The following is a 26,819-nucleotide window of genomic DNA, read 5'->3' as shown; positions in this document are numbered from 1 at the left end:
TGTTTTATTACATTTCATTTTTTATTTCAAAAATAAAATTCAATTTTTCTTTAATAAATGTTTACATTGAGAAGTTTTCTGTGGTTTTTATTTAAATTATTAGCAAATACAATGTTAAATATGAGATGCAGTGGAATTGTTAGGTCACCCATGGTACATCAGGGGAACTGTGGTGTCCCTTCACATCCACGCAACTTGGGAAGGATACTCCGCAAGACCTGTGGAAGAGAATAGTATGAGGTTCCAGCTATTGGTAATAGTGTCACCTTGGTATGGAAAAGACGAGGTACAAGCAACACGACACAAGCAGGTTACAGTGGGCCCAAATGCAACCCCCCGGCACTTGCGTAACTACACATCCAAACATTCCCTGACACAGCGTAAGCATTGGTGTGTCAGGGCATGATTGGATGTAGTTTTGCAAATGCCGGAGGGCTGCACTTTGGACATGCAGGGGTGACATGGACAGGAGGGAGTTTTGGGCAATACATCTCACCTGAGGGGGGTTGTCAGCTACATGGCGGAGGTTCAGGTCCACATCACAAGTAGGTCGCCCATGGTACATCAGGAGAAATGTTGTGTCCCTTCACATCCACACCACTTGGGAAGGATACTCCGCAAGACCTGTGGAAGAGAATAGTATGAGGTTCCAGCTACTGGTAATAGTGTCACCCTGGCATGGAAAAGACAAGGTACAAGCAACACTTTGACACAATCAGGTTACAGCAGCCTTTGTCTCAAATTCAACCCTCCGGCACTTGAGAAATTATACATCCAAGCATGCCCTGACACAGCGTAAGCATTGGTGTGTCAGGGCATGATTGGATGTGCAGTTTTGCAAACGCCGGAGGGCTGCACTTTGGACATGCAGGGGTGACTTGGACAGGAGGGAGTTTTGGGCAATACATCTCACCTGAGTGGGGTTGTCAGCTACATGGCGGAGATTCAGGTCCACATCACAAGTAGCTCGCCTATGGTACATCAGGAGAAATGTCGTGTCTCTTCACATCCACGCAACTTGGGAAGGATACTCCGCAAGACCTGTGGAAGAGAATATTATGAGGTTCCAGCTATTGGTAATAGTGTCACCCTGGTATGGAAAAGATGAGGTACAAGCAACACGACACAAGCAGGTTACAGTGGGCCCAAATGCAACCCCCCGGCACTTGTGTAACTACACATCCATACATTCCCTGACACAGCGTAAGCATTGGTGTTTCAGGGCATGATTGGATGTGCAGTTTTGCAAATGCCGGAGGGCTGCACTTTGGACATGCAGGGGTGACTTGGACAGGATGGACTTTTGGGCAGTACATCTCACCTGAGGGGGGTTGTCTGCTACATGGCGGAGGGTCAGGTCGCCCATGGTGGAGTTAGATAAATGGGTCCAATATTTGCGGCAACCCAACAACAGGAGAAAACAGGGGGTAACAGGTCGTCAACAGGACAAAACTTTGAAAACAGGCCTGGGAAGGTGCGTCAACAGGACGTAAAACTCTGAAATACATAAATAAAGATGTTTTTTTAGAATATTACAATCTCAGTTTACACGATAATACAAATGTTACAAGTATACTCACAGGCAACGGAAAAAAAGTTTTGTACCAATGTCCGTCGGGAATCATCTCCTTCGTCCATACCCACCGGTAGAGCAGAAGAACGGTTCCCGCGTCAGAAAGCACTGTGACGAAGAGTCACCGGCAAACAGTTTGCGACACATATGTTGTGTAAAATACAACATGCATTTACCATGCCGCAAACCTTTCCCAGTGAATACAAAAGAGCACCGCCGGAAGTGTCTAAACATCTAAACCGGCTTTTAAGTACCCCGAAGGCACGTTCAATTATTTGCCTCGATGCTTTGTGTGTCTCTTGGTAACGTTTTTCTGCTCTACCAACAGGATTTGACAATGGGGTCAAGAGCCACGATTTGTTGGGATAACCCGCATCGCCTATAAGAAAAGAAAAAAAAATGGTGGGTAATATAAAAAAAAAAAAAAAAAACAATTAAAATAAATACCTAACAGCCAGCCACCCGGCATCTTTCCTGTTTCGAACTTCTCAAACAGCGATGACTGACTTAGGATGAAGTAGTCGTGAGACGATCCAGGAAATCCCACAAAAATATTCAAAAATTTCATGTTGACATCACAGACCGCCTGTACATTCATGGAATGGAAATGTTTTCGGTTCCGAAAACATTCTTCCGAATTCCATCGCGGTCTGATCTGCACGTGGGTACAGTCAATCGCGCCCAGAACATTGGGAAATTTGTATTTGGTAAAAAAGCCTAATTTGATCTCACGACATTCGCTGTCCGTCTCTGGAAATGTGATGTACTGGATCGTCAATTTGCGGAAAGCCCTAAAGACCTGGGTTATACAGCGCGACAGTGTCGACTGTGAAAAACCGCATGTTTGAGACAGTGTAGGCTGGAATGTGCCTGACGCCAAAAAATGTAACGTAGAATGTCATGGTTCAGTTGTTCCATGTCACTTCCCAATTTCCCGGCTTTCGGGGATTGGAAATGTTAAAACATATTAGGGACCTATCTACATGGTATTGGTGGAGCTTCAAACCAGGAGGCCTAGAAATATTAAATTTCTTGTCCACCGGTCTCCCACCCCTTAACTCAAGTACCTCATCTATCGATAAAGAGTATGGCACTAGTCCTGACTTTCTATGACCTTGAGGTACTTGTGAGCACACCCAGCATTCTGTTTGGTTTAAAACCTTACCCACTAATGAGTGATAGTCACTCAACGGATGACGGTCCATGTTGATATTAAGGCTGGACTGACATCTCTGGATGCACCCATCCTCAACTATGTTTTCACAATTCCTACAGATACAATTCTCTTCAGCTAACAATCCTTCACAATGTCTCTTAGTGTCATGGCTACCAGATCGTTTTCTGATACTCGCCTTTACTCGGTGATTGTGTTGCTCTTGGAATTCTACTACTCCATCCTGATCATCAGAACCCTTTCCAGATCCTTTCTCGACCTCACTGGTACTCTCACCGAAACAGACTGCTCTGGTCAACAACAGGGTCAACAGGAAAACACGGACTGCAGTCTCTTGGTGCGAGTCCATCTTACAAGAGGAGAAAGAGAAAGTTGTAATGGGGGTACAGAAATTAATTGAAGGGGAAAAAAACTTGTTACGATAATTTGTCCTCTAGTCTTTTTGTTCTTCTTGCTCAGTTGTCATCTCAAAGGTGCTGTCTCTCAGTCTTCCCACAACGAACACTCCGGTGATACAATATTCTTTCCAAATCAGTGATCTTTCTGTAAGGAGCATAAATCTTGCATTACCATTTATCTAACTTTTGTGTGACATACCATCCATAAAACATGAAAGAACAAAAAGAGAGAGAACAATTAGGAAAAAAAAACATTGTCGGATTTCCGTTCACCATTAGGCTTTTTACACCAATATGTCCATAGGTATCTCTGCACTTTCTCCCCCACCAGTATTTCCACTCTCCACCCTTTGTGCCTGGCCAAACACAACGATGCTGGTAAGATATACTGGGGTTGGGTAGACCTCTGAAAAGACCAAGTAGTCATGTGACGTTTGTGTTCTGCTGGTGAACGTTAGCGATGAGAAGGAAACATTTAAAGATAAATTACAAAGTTTACCCGGCCGTCCCTGTGTCTACAAGGAATTGACCTCCCAATTACATTGACTGTAACCTCAGGCTTACTATCAAGGCTAATGATCAACTTCACTGGCTGCAAATTACAGGTGCTTCCCAAAATTCTTCCTATATGATCCCTGATTACAATTACGTGCGTCATAACTTTGCTCGTGTTCTTGTCTAGGGGGTCTGACTTTATGTGTGCTGTTACAGTTGCTGGCATAATGCCCTTCCCTTTTACAAAGATAACAAACCCTTGGCTTCCTCCATGTGCCAGTGGCCTGGGGTTTTGGTCGATTTGATGCCTCTTCTAGTGCTTGGATGTTCATCACCATCAACCGCTCTCCCCGTGCTTCCCTGGTTCTTTGGATATTACGGTCATGCTCGATAGCGGACTCTCTTAATGCAGCCACCGAGATACCTCTCCAGTTAGGTAGAGAGGTTTGTACCCTGATTCTTAGTGTGTCTTTTAAGCCATCCATTAATACGGACACAGCTACCTCCCTATAATGTACTTTATCCTCAATGTCCGTGATCCCAGTGTATGTAGATATTTCCTGCAGTGCTCGATGGAAATATTCCGCTGCCATTTCACCTTCTTTTTGGCTAATGGAGAAAATTTTGTTCCACTTGACAACAGTTGGGAAATATACTCCTAATTGCAGATTGATTTGTCGTACATTCTCCTGAGTGTATTCCTCAGTGAGAGGTACGTCTGCGTCTAATTTACAATCAGTAATAAATTTCGCAGGGTCAATATTGGAGGGTAGATATACCCTCAGCAATGTCCGCCAATGTTTGTTATTGGGTTATGCGGAGTTACCTAATTTTTTAATGAACCTTTGGCATGCGGCTAGATCTTTCCTGGGATCAGGAAATTCAGACATAATTGTACTTAATTCTGTCTGGGACCAGGGGCAATGCCCCTGACGTGAGTGACTCCCAGAGTGTCAGTCTGTCCATTTGGGACTACAATCACCCTGACAGAATTGAGTTCAACTACATCATCTTGTGTTGACTCTACAATGTGAGGTGCAATTGTATGTGCATAATATACAATACCGTACTTACCTGTGGACACGACCTCACCTGACCCTCCATTAGGGGGCTTTACTACTGTCTTTACCGATTGGGCCGTGCCCACCTGGGTGTCTCGTATGATGGCTGCTGGAAAAGGTGCCGACATCATGCTGGGCTCAGTTTCTTGCTTGTAATCCTGAGGGAAGTTTAACATGGGGTGCAACCTGCATGGGTTAGAATTTGTACATTTATCAGTTTTCCTTCTATCATTATTACATTTACTACTATCATTATTAATACAGTTACTAAGTGCATTATTATCATCATCATATCCCAGTATGCCATTCTCTGTAGCCATTGTTTCTCAAGTTGCCATGTGTTTCCTGCTAAGGTGGGAATCAGCTGTGCCAGCTAATTCCCTTTGTATCTCACCTTCCTGTTGCCATAACTGTAAACAATCATAATGCCTAATCCTCTGTTTTGCAGATTTTATTAGACATATCCTTTTTCTTAGATTTTGCAATACCTCAGGATTCAAACTGCCGACCCTGGGGTACTGTTCACCATCATCCTCAGTCATTCGTTCCCATTCTTTGCATAAGACCTGTGTGTGTGATCCATATTTCTCATACATTATATACCGTGCTGTCCCTTTGGGCCAACCAGTACCAACGTGAACCCTTGTTGATAGTCCCTTACTTGAGCAACTGGTCCCCATTATTTGCAGGTATTGCTTTCTCAGCGAACCCTTACAAAAAAACAAGTTCCCCAGAGGTAAGGCGACGGTGAAAGTCCAACGAGTGCCTTCACCCACTCTCGCCCCTATTGGCTGATACGAATTCCAGCAGTGTGCCCACCACTGGTCGTACCCAATCTCGGGATCTTTTTGGAACCTCTATTTACTGAGAGCGTGTGGGAGTATGCTACCCCTCCCAGTAAATATCAGTTGTTGGAGATTTCCTGAGTGAACAGCGAAACTCACTTAAAATAACTAAAACCTACACAAATCACGTTAAAGTGTACAAATAGGGTTTTTGATCCCGCAAAGCGTACGCAAATTGCGTAATGGGTATCAAGGCAACTAACTAATGCACACAATTATATGCGGTACAGTCGCACTGCATATAAGTAACTATTACTTATCCGCTGAACGACCAATGAAATCGGTTGTTCAGGCTGCGAAACCTTCAGCTGGAGCATTATACTAACGGGCCTATATGGGTACTACGCCAACCCCCGGGGCTGCGCTTTCTACCTCTGACCTTTCTTTTTGGTCACGGTTTTCAGAGCGTTGCGAGAGTTTGCGGTTTTCTGACTTCGCAGTCCTCTTGTCTGCTGATACTAATTGCTCCTTTACCTTATACAATGTTAACGTGAGCAAGCCAATCCCACGCCACCAAGTCTCCACTCACCTGGTGTGGTCTCCGAAGGTATCTCGATTTCTGGGTTCACAAAAAAGAATACCTTTATTTGCACACTCACTCCTGTTCACTCATATGCACACTGATTTTTCTGTACAGAAATTACTTTCATTCAGGCAAACAGTTCAATCATCGAGTTTTGCAATAGAAAAAGGTTCTTTTTAAACTAAACTTTTTGGAAACTGAACAAACTTGTGCTATTATCACGTGGCTACTATACCGCCCACACTAAAACAATGCTATCATGTGATTTGAATTTAGTGGGCGTATCCGTACGCACGCTGCGTATTATACGCCACATGTGTAGGCCTTTGCGTTTGCGTATGTAATCTCACACGTTGCCCGAGACACGTATACAAAAGGCCAGATACGCTCACAATAACACAAATAACACGCTTCTATAAATGTAAATGATGTTCAACTATAATCGCTTACCGAACACCACACAGTATCTTCTGTGCTGCATGCGTGTTTTTACAATTACTCCCTTAAGTATTACTTTATAATATCAACTAAATAGCACCAAATTTCCTCAGCACGTGTCTAGCAATCAATTCTAATGGCAACAAGAGAGTAGCTATGCGAAAATACACAGATACAATTCTAAATTAATCTAGTAATCAATGCTTCCAATAGTATGATTCATATTGGGTAGCTATCTTGTAGAACATACATTGATATAAACACACACATAATTATAATATTATCTCTATGTACCCATTAAGTGTTTCTAATTTGCATATGAATGCTGTGCTTTTGACTGTCTGTGAAGGTGATTTTTTCACTGCCAGGAAAAAAAGCAGCCATACAGGTTAATTTGCATTTCAATTGCTATCCTACAACAAACAGAGTTTACCTGAATCACAGAGGTAAGGAGAGAGAAAAAAACAAAAAACAAAACAAAACTTTTTTTTATCTGTGTGTGTCATTCCTAAATTAAATATTCATTTTACTATTATCTTTCATTAAGCCCCATCTGAAACTATTTGTAATTGATTATGACATTGGTTAAATAAATGCATTGGTAACTCAAATGGTGATTTCTTTTTGACCATGGCCGGCTTATTATTCCTGAGTAGACTGAAAATCAGCTATTTTAGAAAAACATTTTTTTGGACCTTCCCAAAATGGCCGCTGCTCCTCCCCCTTCCACATCCATGAAGGTTACACAAAATGGAGGACAGACCATGCGGCTTCCTTTGTCACAAAAAAATCACCATGCAAGCCCCTGAAGTTATTTTAGGCCTAAGTTAAAAACAACAACAACAACAACAACAACAACAACAACAACACTATATCAGGCTTTTGCAGCAACTTTTAAATATACTTTTAAACCTACTTAAACAGATAAGCAATCCAATCTGAATAAAACACAATATGACTCATTTGAACCTTGTTTTGTAACAATATGATCAGATTTGCAGAGTACAGGTGTGTGCGTGTGTTGCGTGTGTTGCGTGTTTTGCGTGCGCAGTTGGCACCAAACAGAAATTAAACAGATTTAAAAGACAATAGCTTAATGTTCTTACCTTTCGGTTCCGGATCCCACCAGCAGCCCTACAAACCAAGCAGAGGAGACGCTTATCTGATCGTCACTACCGTATCCCCAACCACCAAACGGATAACAGGGGATACTACCTTCCCGCCCTTTGCTGACGGATAAAGTCTACCCGGTTCCGCTTGGCTGCGGATATGAGGAGGCCCGGATGAGTCCCCCAATTGATAAAGTCAAATATTTACCTTTGAACATAAGCTATGTATTAACACCATGAAGCCGTTATGGCCGCTAAACCACGTGCACGTGCTATGCACTTTGTACGCTATTTGCATATAAAGACTTTGCACGTGGTACGCACGTAACGTACACACACTGCGCTGGGCGTATGGAATACACACAGCAGGCGCACACACAGTTCATAACCTTTTAGACCTTGTTATGTTAAACACAGAGATGATATGCTTAAACTCTAAACCTTACTCATAAAGCACTGCAGCGATGTGACGCTGGAAAACCTTAATAATGCGTATGCAATATGAGCGATTGAGACGCTCAGAAACCCTTAGTAGTAAATGATGAAATACACATGACCTGGTAAGGTTCCAACACCTTCATAGAAGATACTTTTAGTATGAAAAAGGGGAAAACAATTACAGCTTATACACTACAGACCTAACATTAATATCTAAACATAATAACAAGAAATAAGATATAAACATTAGCAAAGCGATCGCAAATACAAGCACACAGAGTGAGAATGAATGGCATACACAAAGAATAACAAAATGGCTACTGAGAAATATACATACATGAGAATGTTTCGCCGGCGCAACCTGAATTCAGTCCTCAGCTATCAAGGAGAAAGCCTTCAGAGTCTTGTGTGTCAATGCCTGTTGCAAGCTATATTTATTCACTAGCTCAAGACATACTACAATAGACACTGTGTGCTCTTTTTCCATTGGTTAGGGGGTGGGACATGTCCTGCACCAGGGGCCATTGGTTAGTTCAAGAAGTGGGTGATGACTAGGACTTGTTAGTATTCCAAATTCCTGTCTGTCTGGAATGTTGTGGGTAGCTATTGTTTCGGATCTTCCAAACAAACTGGCTCTGGGCTTTGTTTACCCCACTGTCCCCTCCTTTAGTTGAGACAATGACAACTGAGCACTTATTATTCTGGAGAGAAACCTGGCCCTATTCATAAACAAAGGTGTAAGCCCTCTTCATAGAATCTCAAAGCTTAGTGTAAATAAGGCCATTGTATCTCAACTGTGGGAAATTCATGTGTGAATTCCATTCTGATCATCTGCCCATTTGTAATATATTTTAAATGCAATTTTATATCTATTTTCTACTTCTGCGCATAACTATACGCAGAAATATGTGAATCTTTCCTAACTATCATAGGAATATTACTCTTAAAATACCCTACAGCTGGATACTAAACACCACCTTTCAACCTTTATCTGAGCCTTCCTAGCATGTAAAGAGGAATCTCTCTGTCCAAGAACCGTTTAAACGTAACATACTTGCTGACGATGTCTAGGGGAATATTAACTATAAAACACACTATATGGGTTAAATATGTTGCGATCGAGTCGCCCGCTACATGCTCACAAACTCTACCGTAAATGCGCATACAACGCGCGTGATCGCCGGCGCGATCTTACGCAATTTGCGGATATGAGCACGCACCGCAGACTGGGTGCACGTACAGCAGGCATGTGCATGGGGTTAGTACAAGGCATGTGAATCAAGATATTTTTCGACTTTGACAATATATATATATATATATATAGAGGCTGCAGTGGCCGGCACTCAGTCTGTCATGCAATATTCGCCTTGGTGCCCTCCTTACCACTAAAAGTGGAGTTAGATACAGAGGAAAGACGGCGGCACTCACAGGACTTAATAAGTGTAGTAATTATGAAGGCAATTGCAGCCTATCTTTCATCAACGTTTCAGTTTTATTGAAAAAACTTTCGTCAGGATACAGTACATAAATAACCACATACCTTTATAGAGTGAATAACCCTCACAAGACGAACTCGTGGTCCCGGGGCTGCGGCTGGGGTCTATGACGTCACCACAAGTGCGACGGGTGCCGTGACTGCACCGGATTCCCGTAAGCCGTTGCCGGGAGACCTTACAAACACAGAAAAAACATTTATTGTGAAATAAACCACAAACCCAAATAAATAAATAGAAAACATGAAATAAAAGTACAAAGACAAGAGAATTTATAGCAAGGTGTAGTATTTGTGCCGGACAACTTAGATCATGACACATACTTAGTACAGACCAAACGGAGATACATCTCCACAACAATATTGACCAAATGATATATACCTAATCGGTTAAGTATAATTGCGGCCAAACTCAATGTGTGACATGCAGTTGTGTGCCAAATTTAAGGCGCTCCAAAGCGTAGGTGGCGCCAATATCTTGTTAATGCAATAAGTACCTGTGACACAACTGCAACATTATACGACTGTATCTGTGCTGAATAATAAAGTTATTGGATTACTATTGCATGGCATAATCAAGGATATATAATAAATGTCAATCACACATATATCTGGAGAGGCTGACACAGGGTCGAGACTGTGTCCGTAGCATACCCAATTCGGATAGTACACCTAATGTCAAATTGACTGCAATTAACGAGCAATAAAGACAATTGGTACCAATTACATATAACAATTCCAGGAAATATATTCATTTAACCCAGCTGGTGATACAGTGTTTAATCTATGTATCCAGTGGGTTTCAAGACGTAAGAGCTGTTTTGCTCTGTCTCCCCCTCTGATGTTGATAGGGATGTGATCTATAATTTTATATTTAAGGGAGGATAGATTATGCTTAGACAGTTTAAAATGTCTTGCTACTGGCTGATCTTGGTTTGCACCTTCCAGAGCTTGTCTTATGGCCATTCGATGCGTGGCCATTCTTTCTTTGAACATACAGGTAGTTTTACCTATATAGAGCAGTCCGCATGGGCATCGGATGTAATAGACGACAAATTTAGTACTGCAAGTCAGAATGTGTTTAATTGGGATGCGAACCCCTGTATGGGGATGACTGAAATCTTTGCCGGTCTCCATGTAGCTGCAAGTTATGCAGCCTGTGCATCTATAGCAACCCGGTTTGCGACTCAAAAAGTGTGACTGGTGGGTGTTACTGATGGTAGAGATGTCATTTTTAACTAGAATATCCTTTAGGTTTTTGTTTCTAGTGAAACTAGGTAAAATGCTAGTGTTTTTTGCAAACTGTAGGTCTGGATCTAGAGCTATAGTTGGCCACAATTGCTTTGCTTTCCTAGAGATGAAAGTGTTTGACGGGTGGTATTGCTGCACAAATACCTGTTTATTTTGTAATGCTTTACTGGGAGTGACTGGCGCTAACAATTGTGCCCTGGGTGTAGCTAAAGCTTTCCTTTTCGCCTGTTGTAAAGAAGTGAAATTATACCCCCGTTGCATGAACTGTGTGATCATGGCATCTATGTCTGCAGCCGCTTTATCCTGTGCATCTGAAATTCTGCACACTCGTAAGAATTGTGAGTATGGTAAGCCTTTGATGCATGCTGGTGGGTGTTGACTGTGTGCATGAAGGTAGGTATTTCTGTCTGTGGGCTTCTTGTACAGGCCAGTGTGTATAACTCCTTGTTCAAGTGATATGTTCACATCCAAATAGTGAACTTCTGTATCACTTATATCCCAAGTAAATTTGATAGTGGGATCCAAGGTATTGATTTGCAATAACTGTGATTCTAACTGCAATTTGGTACCTGTCCAAATTAGCAGAAGGTCATCTATGTATCGGATTATCCAAAGTAGATTGTCCGCAATTTCTCTATTAGACAGAATGAGGTCTTGTTCTATTTTGAACATATAGATATTTGCAAACGACGGAGCCACGCAAGAACCCATTGCGCAGCCCCGCCGTTGTCGGTACCATTTGTTGTCAAAGAGGAAATAATTGCGTTTGAGGGTAAGGTCTAGTAGGGTCAGAAAGAAAGACAAGTCGGGTCCTGTGTATAGCTCATTGTCAGTTAGAAAAGATCTAACAGCTTGGATGCCCAGGTCGTGCGGAATGTTAGTGTACAATGAAACTACATCTAACGTACATAGTATGCTGTGCTCTGGAACCGGTGAAACCGAAATCAATTTATTGATAAGGGTAGTGGTGTCTTTTAAAAACATTTTGTGTGATTGTATGAGGGGCTGAAGATAGTAATCCAGATATTGTGAGATTTTGTAGTAAATTGAATCCCTGGCCGATATGATAGGGCGGCCGGGAGGGTGTTCTGGATTTTTGTGTAGTTTGGGTATAGTGTACAAAATCGGGGCAATGGGAAAATCTTGTATCAAATTACGGCTGAGCTGGTCAGAAATTATACCTGTAGAAACAGCATGTTTCATGATAGTGTCCAGTTCAGTCTTGTACTCTTGAGTTGGATCTCCCTGCAAAGTTTCATATACATTCGAGTCCTGTAGTTGTGAATAAATTTCACTTTTGTAGTCCGATAAATTTTGTACTACAATGCCACCCCCCTTGTCCGCCGAGCGGATGATTAAATTGGAGTCCTTTTTCAAGTTCTGTAAAGCTTGTCGTTCATCCTTAGTTAGATTACTGGGAACAGCAATGTTCTTTTTAATGTGTGTTTCCACAGAACGATCCAATGTTTTTGTAAAGCATTTGATTGACTGGTTGGTCGAGGTGGGATCAAATCTTGATTTCATCTTTATACAGGCTGGAATGTCATTGCATTTGGGATGCACATCTGGTGGTGATTTCTCAAAATACTCTTTAAGACGTAGTGACCTTGCAAACTTATATGAGTCAATTTTCCATTGTAGATCATTAAAACGTCCTGATGGAACGTATGACAAACCCTTGCTTAGTACTGACATCTCTGCTGTACTAAGTATGCGACTGGATAGGTTAAATACAGATGTTATTTGCGACTTTTTGGCTTCTTTGGAGCGGTTCCTCTGCCCCTGCCCGCCGCGCCTCATGCGGGTCCGGTTTTGCCTTCGCGCTGAGCGCGTGTGCGTACCCCTAAAGGGGGCCTGCCAGTAGTGGCAGAGCTGCTTTCTTCGATCTCGCTCTGAGAGGCGTATTCTCCACTTGATGTATCGTTATCCAATGGTCTGAAGCGTCTGCGGGTTTGTCTGAACCGGGGTTTTGAATTGCCACCTGGATTTTGTGCCCAAGCATACACATTACATTCCTGGTAATCTCTTTGTACCTTTGTCAATTTTTCTCTTTTGTATTTGACCAAATTACGTTTATATGTGTCTACTTGTTCTCCCAATTTGGATAGCCAGTCGGTGTCTGTGTCCTGTACCAGTTTGTCCTTGTATGTGGATTCAAACGAGGTAATTTTAGTTTTAATTAAATTCAATTCCCTTGAGGATTCTTCAATCACAAGTAAAATTAAATCGTAACTGCACTTGTTAAGTACAGCTACCCACCTTCTACAGAATTCAGGGTTATATTTCCCAATCGTGGGAATATTTTTCACTCGGAATCCTCTAGGGATTTGTTTTGAACGGTGATAATCTGTAAGAGTTACTCCATGCATAAAGTAATCAACTTCCTTTTTCTTCAGCCGAAGTAGTTCATGGTATAGTTGTTCGGTTGGCAAATCTCCGCCCGATGTCTGGAAGTCTTCTTTGAAATATATATTGTTCGCTTCTATATCGGAGAAGCTGAGGGTCTCCCCATGTGGTAAAGTAATATTTCTGAAACCACTTGCTTCCGTGCTGGGATTCTCTTGTGTCATCACCCAGGAGTGTGAAACCAATTTGTGCAAAAAGATCCTTTAGACTATTCAGTCTGTGCTGTGGAGTCTTGACTGTAAGTTGCTAATAGTAGATGGTGCCTTGCCTTGTACCCGTGTCCTGGAGCGGTCACACCTGGTCCGGTTACGAGAACAAAATGTAGAGGCTGCAGTGGCCGGCACTCAGTCTGTCATGCAATATTCGCCTTGGTGCCCTCCTTACCACTAAAAGTGGAGTTAGATACAGAGGAAAGACGGCGGCACTCACAGGACTTAATAAGTGTAGTAATTATGAAGGCAATTGCAGCCTATCTTTCATCAACGTTTCAGTTTTATTGAAAAAACTTTCGTCAGGATACAGTACATAAATAACCACATACCTTTATAGAGTGAATAACCCTCACAAGACGAACTCGTGGTCCCGGGGCTGCGGCTGGGGTCTATGACGTCACCACAAGTGCGACGGGTGCCGTGACTGCACCGGATTCCCGTAAGCCGTTGCCGGGAGACCTTACAAACACAGAAAAAACATTTATTGTGAAATAAACCACAAACCCAAATAAATAAATAGAAAACATGAAATAAAAGTACAAAGACAAGAGAATTTATAGCAAGGTGTAGTATTTGTGCCGGACAACTTAGATCATGACACATACTTAGTACAGACCAAACGGAGATACATCTCCACAACAATATTGACCAAATGATATATACCTAATCGGTTAAGTATAATTGCGGCCAAACTCAATGTGTGACATGCAGTTGTGTGCCAAATTTAAGGCGCTCCAAAGCGTAGGTGGCGCCAATATCTTGTTAATGCAATAAGTACCTGTGACACAACTGCAACATTATACGACTGTATCTGTGCTGAATAATAAAGTTATTGGATTACTATTGCATGGCATAATCAAGGATATATAATAAATGTCAATCACACATATATCTGGAGAGGCTGACACAGGGTCGAGACTGTGTCCGTAGCATACCCAATTCGGATAGTACACCTAATGTCAAATTGACTGCAATTAACGAGCAATAAAGACAATTGGTACCAATTACATATAACAATTCCAGGAAATATATTCATTTAACCCAGCTGGTGATACAGTGTTTAATCTATGTATCCAGTGGGTTTCAAGACGTAAGAGCTGTTTTGCTCTGTCTCCCCCTCTGATGTTGATAGGGATGTGATCTATAATTTTATATTTAAGGGAGGATAGATTATGCTTAGACAGTTTAAAATGTCTTGCTACTGGCTGATCTTGGTTTGCACCTTCCAGAGCTTGTCTTATGGCCATTCGATGCGTGGCCATTCTTTCTTTGAACATACAGGTAGTTTTACCTATATAGAGCAGTCCGCATGGGCATCGGATGTAATAGACGACAAATTTAGTACTGCAAGTCAGAATGTGTTTAATTGGGATGCGAACCCCTGTATGGGGATGACTGAAATCTTTGCCGGTCTCCATGTAGCTGCAAGTTATGCAGCCTGTGCATCTATAGCAACCCGGTTTGCGACTCAAAAAGTGTGACTGGTGGGTGTTACTGATGGTAGAGATGTCATTTTTAACTAGAATATCCTTTAGGTTTTTGTTTCTAGTGAAACTAGGTAAAATGCTAGTGTTTTTTGCAAACTGTAGGTCTGGATCTAGAGCTATAGTTGGCCACAATTGCTTTGCTTTCCTAGAGATGAAAGTGTTTGACGGGTGGTATTGCTGCACAAATACCTGTTTATTTTGTAATGCTTTACTGGGAGTGACTGGCGCTAACAATTGTGCCCTGGGTGTAGCTAAAGCTTTCCTTTTCGCCTGTTGTAAAGAAGTGAAATTATACCCCCGTTGCATGAACTGTGTGATCATGGCATCTATGTCTGCAGCCGCTTTATCCTGTGCATCTGAAATTCTGCACACTCGTAAGAATTGTGAGTATGGTAAGCCTTTGATGCATGCTGGTGGGTGTTGACTGTGTGCATGAAGGTAGGTATTTCTGTCTGTGGGCTTCTTGTACAGGCCAGTGTGTATAACTCCTTGTTCAAGTGATATGTTCACATCCAAATAGTGAACTTCTGTATCACTTATATCCCAAGTAAATTTGATAGTGGGATCCAAGGTATTGATTTGCAATAACTGTGATTCTAACTGCAATTTGGTACCTGTCCAAATTAGCAGAAGGTCATCTATGTATCGGATTATCCAAAGTAGATTGTCCGCAATTTCTCTATTAGACAGAATGAGGTCTTGTTCTATTTTGAACATATAGATATTTGCAAACGACGGAGCCACGCAAGAACCCATTGCGCAGCCCCGCCGTTGTCGGTACCATTTGTTGTCAAAGAGGAAATAATTGCGTTTGAGGGTAAGGTCTAGTAGGGTCAGAAAGAAAGACAAGTCGGGTCCTGTGTATAGCTCATTGTCAGTTAGAAAAGATCTAACAGCTTGGATGCCCAGGTCGTGCGGAATGTTAGTGTACAATGAAACTACATCTAACGTACATAGTATGCTGTGCTCTGGAACCGGTGAAACCGAAATCAATTTATTGATAAGGGTAGTGGTGTCTTTTAAAAACATTTTGTGTGATTGTATGAGGGGCTGAAGATAGTAATCCAGATATTGTGAGATTTTGTAGTAAATTGAATCCCTGGCCGATATGATAGGGCGGCCGGGAGGGTGTTCTGGATTTTTGTGTAGTTTGGGTATAGTGTACAAAATCGGGGCAATGGGAAAATCTTGTATCAAATTACGGCTGAGCTGGTCAGAAATTATACCTGTAGAAACAGCATGTTTCATGATAGTGTCCAGTTCAGTCTTGTACTCTTGAGTTGGATCTCCCTGCAAAGTTTCATATACATTCGAGTCCTGTAGTTGTGAATAAATTTCACTTTTGTAGTCCGATAAATTTTGTACTACAATGCCACCCCCCTTGTCCGCCGAGCGGATGATTAAATTGGAGTCCTTTTTCAAGTTCTGTAAAGCTTGTCGTTCATCCTTAGTTAGATTACTGGGAACAGCAATGTTCTTTTTAATGTGTGTTTCCACAGAACGATCCAATGTTTTTGTAAAGCATTTGATTGACTGGTTGGTCGAGGTGGGATCAAATCTTGATTTCATCTTTATACAGGCTGGAATGTCATTGCATTTGGGATGCACATCTGGTGGTGATTTCTCAAAATACTCTTTAAGACGTAGTGACCTTGCAAACTTATATGAGTCAATTTTCCATTGTAGATCATTAAAACGTCCTGATGGAACGTATGACAAACCCTTGCTTAGTACTGACATCTCTGCTGTACTAAGTATGCGACTGGATAGGTTAAATACAGATGTTATTTGCGACTTTTTGGCTTCTTTGGAGCGGTTCCTCTGCCCCTGCCCGCCGCGCCTCGTGCGGGTCCGGTTTTGCCTTCGCGCTGAGCGTGTGTGCGTACCCCTAAAGGGGGCCTGCCAGTAGTGGCAGAGCTGCTTTCTTCGATCTCGCTCTGAGAGGCGTATTCTCCACTTGATGTATCGTTATCCAATGGTCTGAAGCGTCTGCGGGTTTGTCTGAACCGGGGTTTTGAATTGCCACCTGGATTTTGTGCCCAAGCATACACATTACATTCCTGGTAATCTCTTTGTACCTTTGTCAATTTTTCTCTTTTGTATTTGACCAAATTACGTTTATATGTGTCTACTTGTTCTCCCAATTTGGATAGCCAGTCGGTGTCTGTGTCCTGTACCAGTTTGTCCTTGTATGTGGATTCAAACGAGGTAATTTTAGTTTTAATTAAATTCAATTCCCTTGAGGATTCTTCAATCACAAGTAAAATTAAATCGTAACTGCACTTGTTAAGTACAGCTACCCACCTTCTACAGAATTCAGGGTTATATTTCCCAATCGTGGGAATATTTTTCACTCGGAATCCTCTAGGGATTTGTTTTGAACGGTGATAATCTGTAAGAGTTACTCCATGCATAAAGTAATCAACTTCCTTTTTCTTCAGCCGAAGTAGTTCATGGTATAGTTGTTCGGTTGGCAAATCTCCGCCCGATGTCTGGAAGTCTTCTTTGAAATATATATTGTTCGCTTCTATATCGGAGAAGCTGAGGGTCTCCCCATGTGGTAAAGTAATATTTCTGAAACCACTTGCTTCCGTGCTGGGATTCTCTTGTGTCATCACCCAGGAGTGTGAAACCAATTTGTGCAAAAAGATCCTTTAGACTATTCAGTCTGTGCTGTGGAGTCTTGACTGTAAGTTGCTAATAGTAGATGGTGCCTTGCCTTGTACCCGTGTCCTGGAGCGGTCACACCTGGTCCGGTTACGAGAACAAAATGTAGAGGCTGCAGTGGCCGGCACACAGTCTGTCATGCAATATTCGCCTTGGTGCCCTCCTTACCACTAAAAGTGGAGTTAGATACAGAGGAAAGACGGCGGCACTCACAGGACTTAATAAGTGTAGTAATTATGAAGGCAATTGCAGCCTATCTTTCATCAACGTTTCAGTTTTATTGAAAAAACTTTCGTCAGGATACAGTACATAAATAACCACATACCTTTATAGAGTGAATAACCCTCACAAGACGAACTCGTGGTCCCGGGGCTGCGGCTGGGGTCTATGACGTCACCACAAGTGCGACGGGTGCCGTGACTGCACCGGATTCCCGTAAGCCGTTGCCGGGAGACCTTACAAACACAGAAAAAACATTTATTGTGAAATAAACCACAAACCCAAATAAATAAATAGAAAACATGAAATAAAAGTACAAAGACAAGAGAATTTATAGCAAGGTGTAGTATTTGTGCCGGACAACTTAGATCATGACACATACTTAGTACAGACCAAACGGAGATACATCTCCACAACAATATTGACCAAATGATATATACCTAATCGGTTAAGTATAATTGCGGCCAAACTCAATGTGTGACATGCAGTTGTGTGCCAAATTTAAGGCGCTCCAAAGCGTAGGTGGCGCCAATATCTTGTTAATGCAATAAGTACCTGTGACACAACTGCAACATTATACGACTGTATCTGTGCTGAATAATAAAGTTATTGGATTACTATTGCATGGCATAATCAAGGATATATAATAAATGTCAATCACACATATATCTGGAGAGGCTGACACAGGGTCGAGACTGTGTCCGTAGCATACCCAATTCGGATAGTACACCTAATGTCAAATTGACTGCAATTAACGAGCAATAAAGACAATTGGTACCAATTACATATAACAATTCCAGGAAATATATTCATTTAACCCAGCTGGTGATACAGTGTTTAATCTATGTATCCAGTGGGTTTCAAGACGTAAGAGCTGTTTTGCTCTGTCTCCCCCTCTGATGTTGATAGGGATGTGATCTATAATTTTATATTTAAGGGAGGATAGATTATGCTTAGACAGTTTAAAATGTCTTGCTACTGGCTGATCTTGGTTTGCACCTTCCAGAGCTTGTCTTATGGCCATTCGATGCGTGGCCATTCTTTCTTTGAACATACAGGTAGTTTTACCTATATAGAGCAGTCCGCATGGGCATCGGATGTAATAGACGACAAATTTAGTACTGCAAGTCAGAATGTGTTTAATTGGGATGCGAACCCCTGTATGGGGATGACTGAAATCTTTGCCGGTCTCCATGTAGCTGCAAGTTATGCAGCCTGTGCATCTATAGCAACCCGGTTTGCGACTCAAAAAGTGTGACTGGTGGGTGTTACTGATGGTAGAGATGTCATTTTTAACTAGAATATCCTTTAGGTTTTTGTTTCTAGTGAAACTAGGTAAAATGCTAGTGTTTTTTGCAAACTGTAGGTCTGGATCTAGAGCTATAGTTGGCCACAATTGCTTTGCTTTCCTAGAGATGAAAGTGTTTGACGGGTGGTATTGCTGCACAAATACCTGTTTATTTTGTAATGCTTTACTGGGAGTGACTGGCGCTAACAATTGTGCCCTGGGTGTAGCTAAAGCTTTCCTTTTCGCCTGTTGTAAAGAAGTGAAATTATACCCCCGTTGCATGAACTGTGTGATCATGGCATCTATGTCTGCAGCCGCTTTATCCTGTGCATCTGAAATTCTGCACACTCGTAAGAATTGTGAGTATGGTAAGCCTTTGATGCATGCTGGTGGGTGTTGACTGTGTGCATGAAGGTAGGTATTTCTGTCTGTGGGCTTCTTGTACAGGCCAGTGTGTATAACTCCTTGTTCAAGTGATATGTTCACATCCAAATAGTGAACTTCTGTATCACTTATATCCCAAGTAAATTTGATAGTGGGATCCAAGGTATTGATTTGCAATAACTGTGATTCTAACTGCAATTTGGTACCTGTCCAAATTAGCAGAAGGTCATCTATGTATCGGATTATCCAAAGTAGATTGTCCGCAATTTCTCTATTAGACAGAATGAGGTCTTGTTCTATTTTGAACATATAGATATTTGCAAACGACGGAGCCACGCAAGAACCCATTGCGCAGCCCCGCCGTTGTCGGTACCATTTGTTGTCAAAGAGGAAATAATTGCGTTTGAGGGTAAGGTCTAGTAGGGTCAGAAAGAAAGACAAGTCGGGTCCTGTGTATAGCTCATTGTCAGTTAGAAAAGATCTAACAGCTTGGATGCCCAGGTCGTGCGGAATGTTAGTGTACAATGAAACTACATCTAACGTACATAGTATGCTGTGCTCTGGAACCGGTGAAACCGAAATCAATTTATTGATAAGGGTAGTGGTGTCTTTTAAAAACATTTTGTGTGATTGTATGAGGGGCTGAAGATAGTAATCCAGATATTGTGAGATTTTGTAGTAAATTGAATCCCTGGCCGATATGATAGGGCGGCCGGGAGGGTGTTCTGGATTTTTGTGTAGTTTGGGTATAGTGTACAAAATCGGGGCAATGGGAAAATCTTGTATCAAATTACGGCTGAGCTGGTCAGAAATTATACCTGTAGAAACAGCATGTTTCATGATAGTGTCCAGTTCAGTCTTGTACTCTTGAGTTGGATCTCCCTGCAAAGTTTCATATACATTCGAGTCCTGTAGTTGTGAATAAATTTCACTTTTGTAGTCCGATAAATTTTGTACTACAATGCCACCCCCCTTGTCCGCCGAGCGGATGATTAAATTGGAGTCCTTTTTCAAGTTCTGTAAAGCTTGTCGTTCATCCTTAGTTAGATTACTGGGAACAGCAATGTTCTTTTTAATGTGTGTTTCCACAGAACGATCCAATGTTTTTGTAAAGCATTTGATTGACTGGTTGGTCGAGGTGGGATCAAATCTTGATTTCATCTTTATACAGGCTGGAATGTCATTGCATTTGGGATGCACATCTGGTGGTGATTTCTCAAAATACTCTTTAAGACGTAGTGACCTTGCAAACTTATATGAGTCAATTTTCCATTGTAGATCATTAAAACGTCCTGATGGAACGTATGACAAACCCTTGCTTAGTACTGACATCTCTGCTGTACTAAGTATGCGACTGGATAGGTTAAATACAGATGTTATTTGCGACTTTTTGGCTTCTTTGGAGCGGTTCCTCTGCCCCTGCCCGCCGCGCCTCGTGCGGGTCCGGTTTTGCCTTCGCGCTGAGCGTGTGTGCGTACCCCTAAAGGGGGCCTGCCAGTAGTGGCAGAGCTGCTTTCTTCGATCTCGCTCTGAGAGGCGTATTCTCCACTTGATGTATCGTTATCCAATGGTCTGAAGCGTCTGCGGGTTTGTCTGAACCGGGGTTTTGAATTGCCACCTGGATTTTGTGCCCAAGCATACACATTACATTCCTGGTAATCTCTTTGTACCTTTGTCAATTTTTCTCTTTTGTATTTGACCAAATTACGTTTATATGTGTCTACTTGTTCTCCCAATTTGGATAGCCAGTCGGTGTCTGTGTCCTGTACCAGTTTGTCCTTGTATGTGGATTCAAACGAGGTAATTTTAGTTTTAATTAAATTCAATTCCCTTGAGGATTCTTCAATCACAAGTAAAATTAAATCGTAACTGCACTTGTTAAGTACAGCTACCCACCTTCTACAGAATTCAGGGTTATATTTCCCAATCGTGGGAATATTTTTCACTCGGAATCCTCTAGGGATTTGTTTTGAACGGTGATAATCTGTAAGAGTTACTCCATGCATAAAGTAATCAACTTCCTTTTTCTTCAGCCGAAGTAGTTCATGGTATAGTTGTTCGGTTGGCAAATCTCCGCCCGATGTCTGGAAGTCTTCTTTGAAATATATATTGTTCGCTTCTATATCGGAGAAGCTGAGGGTCTCCCCATGTGGTAAAGTAATATTTCTGAAACCACTTGCTTCCGTGCTGGGATTCTCTTGTGTCATCACCCAGGAGTGTGAAACCAATTTGTGCAAAAAGATCCTTTAGACTATTCAGTCTGTGCTGTGGAGTCTTGACTGTAAGTTGCTAATAGTAGATGGTGCCTTGCCTTGTACCCGTGTCCTGGAGCGGTCACACCTGGTCCGGTTACGAGAACAAAATGTAGAGGCTGCAGTGGCCGGCACTCAGTCTGTCATGCAATATTCGCCTTGGTGCCCTCCTTACCACTAAAAGTGGAGTTAGATACAGAGGAAAGACGGCGGCACTCACAGGACTTAATAAGTGTAGTAATTATGAAGGCAATTGCAGCCTATCTTTCATCAACGTTTCAGTTTTATTGAAAAAACTTTCGTCAGGATACAGTACATAAATAACCACATACCTTTATAGAGTGAATAACCCTCACAAGACGAACTCGTGGTCCCGGGGCTGCGGCTGGGGTCTATGACGTCACCACAAGTGCGACGGGTGCCGTGACTGCACCGGATTCCCGTAAGCCGTTGCCGGGAGACCTTACAAACACAGAAAAAACATTTATTGTGAAATAAACCACAAACCCAAATAAATAAATAGAAAACATGAAATAAAAGTACAAAGACAAGAGAATTTATAGCAAGGTGTAGTATTTGTGCCGGACAACTTAGATCATGACACATACTTAGTACAGACCAAACGGAGATACATCTCCACAACAATATTGACCAAATGATATATACCTAATCGGTTAAGTATAATTGCGGCCAAACTCAATGTGTGACATGCAGTTGTGTGCCAAATTTAAGGCGCTCCAAAGCGTAGGTGGCGCCAATATCTTGTTAATGCAATAAGTACCTGTGACACAACTGCAACATTATACGACTGTATCTGTGCTGAATAATAAAGTTATTGGATTACTATTGCATGGCATAATCAAGGATATATAATAAATGTCAATCACACATATATCTGGAGAGGCTGACACAGGGTCGAGACTGTGTCCGTAGCATACCCAATTCGGATAGTACACCTAATGTCAAATTGACTGCAATTAACGAGCAATAAAGACAATTGGTACCAATTACATATAACAATTCCAGGAAATATATTCATTTAACCCAGCTGGTGATACAGTGTTTAATCTATGTATCCAGTGGGTTTCAAGACGTAAGAGCTGTTTTGCTCTGTCTCCCCCTCTGATGTTGATAGGGATGTGATCTATAATTTTATATTTAAGGGAGGATAGATTATGCTTAGACAGTTTAAAATGTCTTGCTACTGGCTGATCTTGGTTTGCACCTTCCAGAGCTTGTCTTATGGCCATTCGATGCGTGGCCATTCTTTCTTTGAACATACAGGTAGTTTTACCTATATAGAGCAGTCCGCATGGGCATCGGATGTAATAGACGACAAATTTAGTACTGCAAGTCAGAATGTGTTTAATTGGGATGCGAACCCCTGTATGGGGATGACTGAAATCTTTGCCGGTCTCCATGTAGCTGCAAGTTATGCAGCCTGTGCATCTATAGCAACCCGGTTTGCGACTCAAAAAGTGTGACTGGTGGGTGTTACTGATGGTAGAGATGTCATTTTTAACTAGAATATCCTTTAGGTTTTTGTTTCTAGTGAAACTAGGTAAAATGCTAGTGTTTTTTGCAAACTGTAGGTCTGGATCTAGAGCTATAGTTGGCCACAATTGCTTTGCTTTCCTAGAGATGAAAGTGTTTGACGGGTGGTATTGCTGCACAAATACCTGTTTATTTTGTAATGCTTTACTGGGAGTGACTGGCGCTAACAATTGTGCCCTGGGTGTAGCTAAAGCTTTCCTTTTCGCCTGTTGTAAAGAAGTGAAATTATACCCCCGTTGCATGAACTGTGTGATCATGGCATCTATGTCTGCAGCCGCTTTATCCTGTGCATCTGAAATTCTGCACACTCGTAAGAATTGTGAGTATGGTAAGCCTTTGATGCATGCTGGTGGGTGTTGACTGTGTGCATGAAGGTAGGTATTTCTGTCTGTGGGCTTCTTGTACAGGCCAGTGTGTATAACTCCTTGTTCAAGTGATATGTTCACATCCAAATAGTGAACTTCTGTATCACTTATATCCCAAGTAAATTTGATAGTGGGATCCAAGGTATTGATTTGCAATAACTGTGATTCTAACTGCAATTTGGTACCTGTCCAAATTAGCAGAAGGTCATCTATGTATCGGATTATCCAAAGTAGATTGTCCGCAATTTCTCTATTAGACAGAATGAGGTCTTGTTCTATTTTGAACATATAGATATTTGCAAACGACGGAGCCACGCAAGAACCCATTGCGCAGCCCCGCCGTTGTCGGTACCATTTGTTGTCAAAGAGGAAATAATTGCGTTTGAGGGTAAGGTCTAGTAGGGTCAGAAAGAAAGACAAGTCGGGTCCTGTGTATAGCTCATTGTCAGTTAGAAAAGATCTAACAGCTTGGATGCCCAGGTCGTGCGGAATGTTAGTGTACAATGAAACTACATCTAACGTACATAGTATGCTGTGCTCTGGAACCGGTGAAACCGAAATCAATTTATTGATAAGGGTAGTGGTGTCTTTTAAAAACATTTTGTGTGATTGTATGAGGGGCTGAAGATAGTAATCCAGATATTGTGAGATTTTGTAGTAAATTGAATCCCTGGCCGATATGATAGGGCGGCCGGGAGGGTGTTCTGGATTTTTGTGTAGTTTGGGTATAGTGTACAAAATCGGGGCAATGGGAAAATCTTGTATCAAATTACGGCTGAGCTGGTCAGAAATTATACCTGTAGAAACAGCATGTTTCATGATAGTGTCCAGTTCAGTCTTGTACTCTTGAGTTGGATCTCCCTGCAAAGTTTCATATACATTCGAGTCCTGTAGTTGTGAATAAATTTCACTTTTGTAGTCCGATAAATTTTGTACTACAATGCCACCCCCCTTGTCCGCCGAGCGGATGATTAAATTGGAGTCCTTTTTCAAGTTCTGTAAAGCTTGTCGTTCATCCTTAGTTAGATTACTGGGAACAGCAATGTTCTTTTTAATGTGTGTTTCCACAGAACGATCCAATGTTTTTGTAAAGCATTTGATTGACTGGTTGGTCGAGGTGGGATCAAATCTTGATTTCATCTTTATACAGGCTGGAATGTCATTGCATTTGGGATGCACATCTGGTGGTGATTTCTCAAAATACTCTTTAAGACGTAGTGACCTTGCAAACTTATATGAGTCAATTTTCCATTGTAGATCATTAAAACGTCCTGATGGAACGTATGACAAACCCTTGCTTAGTACTGACATCTCTGCTGTACTAAGTATGCGACTGGATAGGTTAAATACAGATGTTATTTGCGACTTTTTGGCTTCTTTGGAGCGGTTCCTCTGCCCCTGCCCGCCGCGCCTCATGCGGGTCCGGTTTTGCCTTCGCGCTGAGCGCGTGTGCGTACCCCTAAAGGGGGCCTGCCAGTAGTGGCAGAGCTGCTTTCTTCGATCTCGCTCTGAGAGGCGTATTCTCCACTTGATGTATCGTTATCCAATGGTCTGAAGCGTCTGCGGGTTTGTCTGAACCGGGGTTTTGAATTGCCACCTGGATTTTGTGCCCAAGCATACACATTACATTCCTGGTAATCTCTTTGTACCTTTGTCAATTTTTCTCTTTTGTATTTGACCAAATTACGTTTATATGTGTCTACTTGTTCTCCCAATTTGGATAGCCAGTCGGTGTCTGTGTCCTGTACCAGTTTGTCCTTGTATGTGGATTCAAACGAGGTAATTTTAGTTTTAATTAAATTCAATTCCCTTGAGGATTCTTCAATCACAAGTAAAATTAAATCGTAACTGCACTTGTTAAGTACAGCTACCCACCTTCTACAGAATTCAGGGTTATATTTCCCAATCGTGGGAATATTTTTCACTCGGAATCCTCTAGGGATTTGTTTTGAACGGTGATAATCTGTAAGAGTTACTCCATGCATAAAGTAATCAACTTCCTTTTTCTTCAGCCGAAGTAGTTCATGGTATAGTTGTTCGGTTGGCAAATCTCCGCCCGATGTCTGGAAGTCTTCTTTGAAATATATATTGTTCGCTTCTATATCGGAGAAGCTGAGGGTCTCCCCATGTGGTAAAGTAATATTTCTGAAACCACTTGCTTCCGTGCTGGGATTCTCTTGTGTCATCACCCAGGAGTGTGAAACCAATTTGTGCAAAAAGATCCTTTAGACTATTCAGTCTGTGCTGTGGAGTCTTGACTGTAAGTTGCTAATAGTAGATGGTGCCTTGCCTTGTACCCGTGTCCTGGAGCGGTCACACCTGGTCCGGTTACGAGAACAAAATGTAGAGGCTGCAGTGGCCGGCACTCAGTCTGTCATGCAATATTCGCCTTGGTGCCCTCCTTACCACTAAAAGTGGAGTTAGATACAGAGGAAAGACGGCGGCACTCACAGGACTTAATAAGTGTAGTAATTATGAAGGCAATTGCAGCCTATCTTTCATCAACGTTTCAGTTTTATTGAAAAAACTTTCGTCAGGATACAGTACATAAATAACCACATACCTTTATAGAGTGAATAACCCTCACAAGACGAACTCGTGGTCCCGGGGCTGCGGCTGGGGTCTATGACGTCACCACAAGTGCGACGGGTGCCGTGACTGCACCGGATTCCCGTAAGCCGTTGCCGGGAGACCTTACAAACACAGAAAAAACATTTATTGTGAAATAAACCACAAACCCAAATAAATAAATAGAAAACATGAAATAAAAGTACAAAGACAAGAGAATTTATAGCAAGGTGTAGTATTTGTGCCGGACAACTTAGATCATGACACATACTTAGTACAGACCAAACGGAGATACATCTCCACAACAATATTGACCAAATGATATATACCTAATCGGTTAAGTATAATTGCGGCCAAACTCAATGTGTGACATGCAGTTGTGTGCCAAATTTAAGGCGCTCCAAAGCGTAGGTGGCGCCAATATCTTGTTAATGCAATAAGTACCTGTGACACAACTGCAACATTATACGACTGTATCTGTGCTGAATAATAAAGTTATTGGATTACTATTGCATGGCATAATCAAGGATATATAATAAATGTCAATCACACATATATCTGGAGAGGCTGACACAGGGTCGAGACTGTGTCCGTAGCATACCCAATTCGGATAGTACACC

General features: G+C 41.9%; 1 long non-coding RNA gene across 3 annotated transcripts; it reads right to left on the bottom strand.

The window, feature by feature from the left end:
• Positions 1 to 64: 64 nt before the first annotated feature.
• Positions 65 to 26,344, bottom strand: LOC134948665 (uncharacterized). Of its 3 annotated transcripts, XR_010183001.1 has the most exons (13): positions 26,195 to 26,344; positions 22,045 to 22,174; positions 17,895 to 18,024; positions 13,745 to 13,874; positions 9,595 to 9,724; positions 7,614 to 7,641; positions 6,076 to 6,105; positions 2,926 to 4,887; positions 1,581 to 1,952; positions 1,322 to 1,497; positions 914 to 1,041; positions 497 to 624; positions 65 to 218 (listed from the first exon to the last, which is right to left on the bottom strand). It is a non-coding gene; the product is annotated as an uncharacterized LOC134948665 (long non-coding RNA). The 3 variants fall into 3 exon arrangements; XR_010183000.1 differs by lacking the exon at positions 6,076 to 6,105; XR_010183002.1 differs by lacking the exons at positions 6,076 to 6,105; positions 7,614 to 7,641; positions 9,595 to 9,724; ... (2 more) ...; positions 22,045 to 22,174; positions 26,195 to 26,344 and adding an exon at positions 6,802 to 7,265.
• Between the last annotated feature and the right edge of the window lie 475 nt (positions 26,345 to 26,819).

Source organism: Pseudophryne corroboree, chromosome 8 (genome assembly GCF_028390025.1).
Source record: "Pseudophryne corroboree isolate aPseCor3 chromosome 8, aPseCor3.hap2, whole genome shotgun sequence".
NCBI lineage: Eukaryota > Metazoa > Chordata > Amphibia > Anura > Myobatrachidae > Pseudophryne > Pseudophryne corroboree.
The sequence above is the reverse complement of the archived record's forward strand: the minus strand, read 5'-3'. Positions and strand labels throughout refer to the sequence as shown.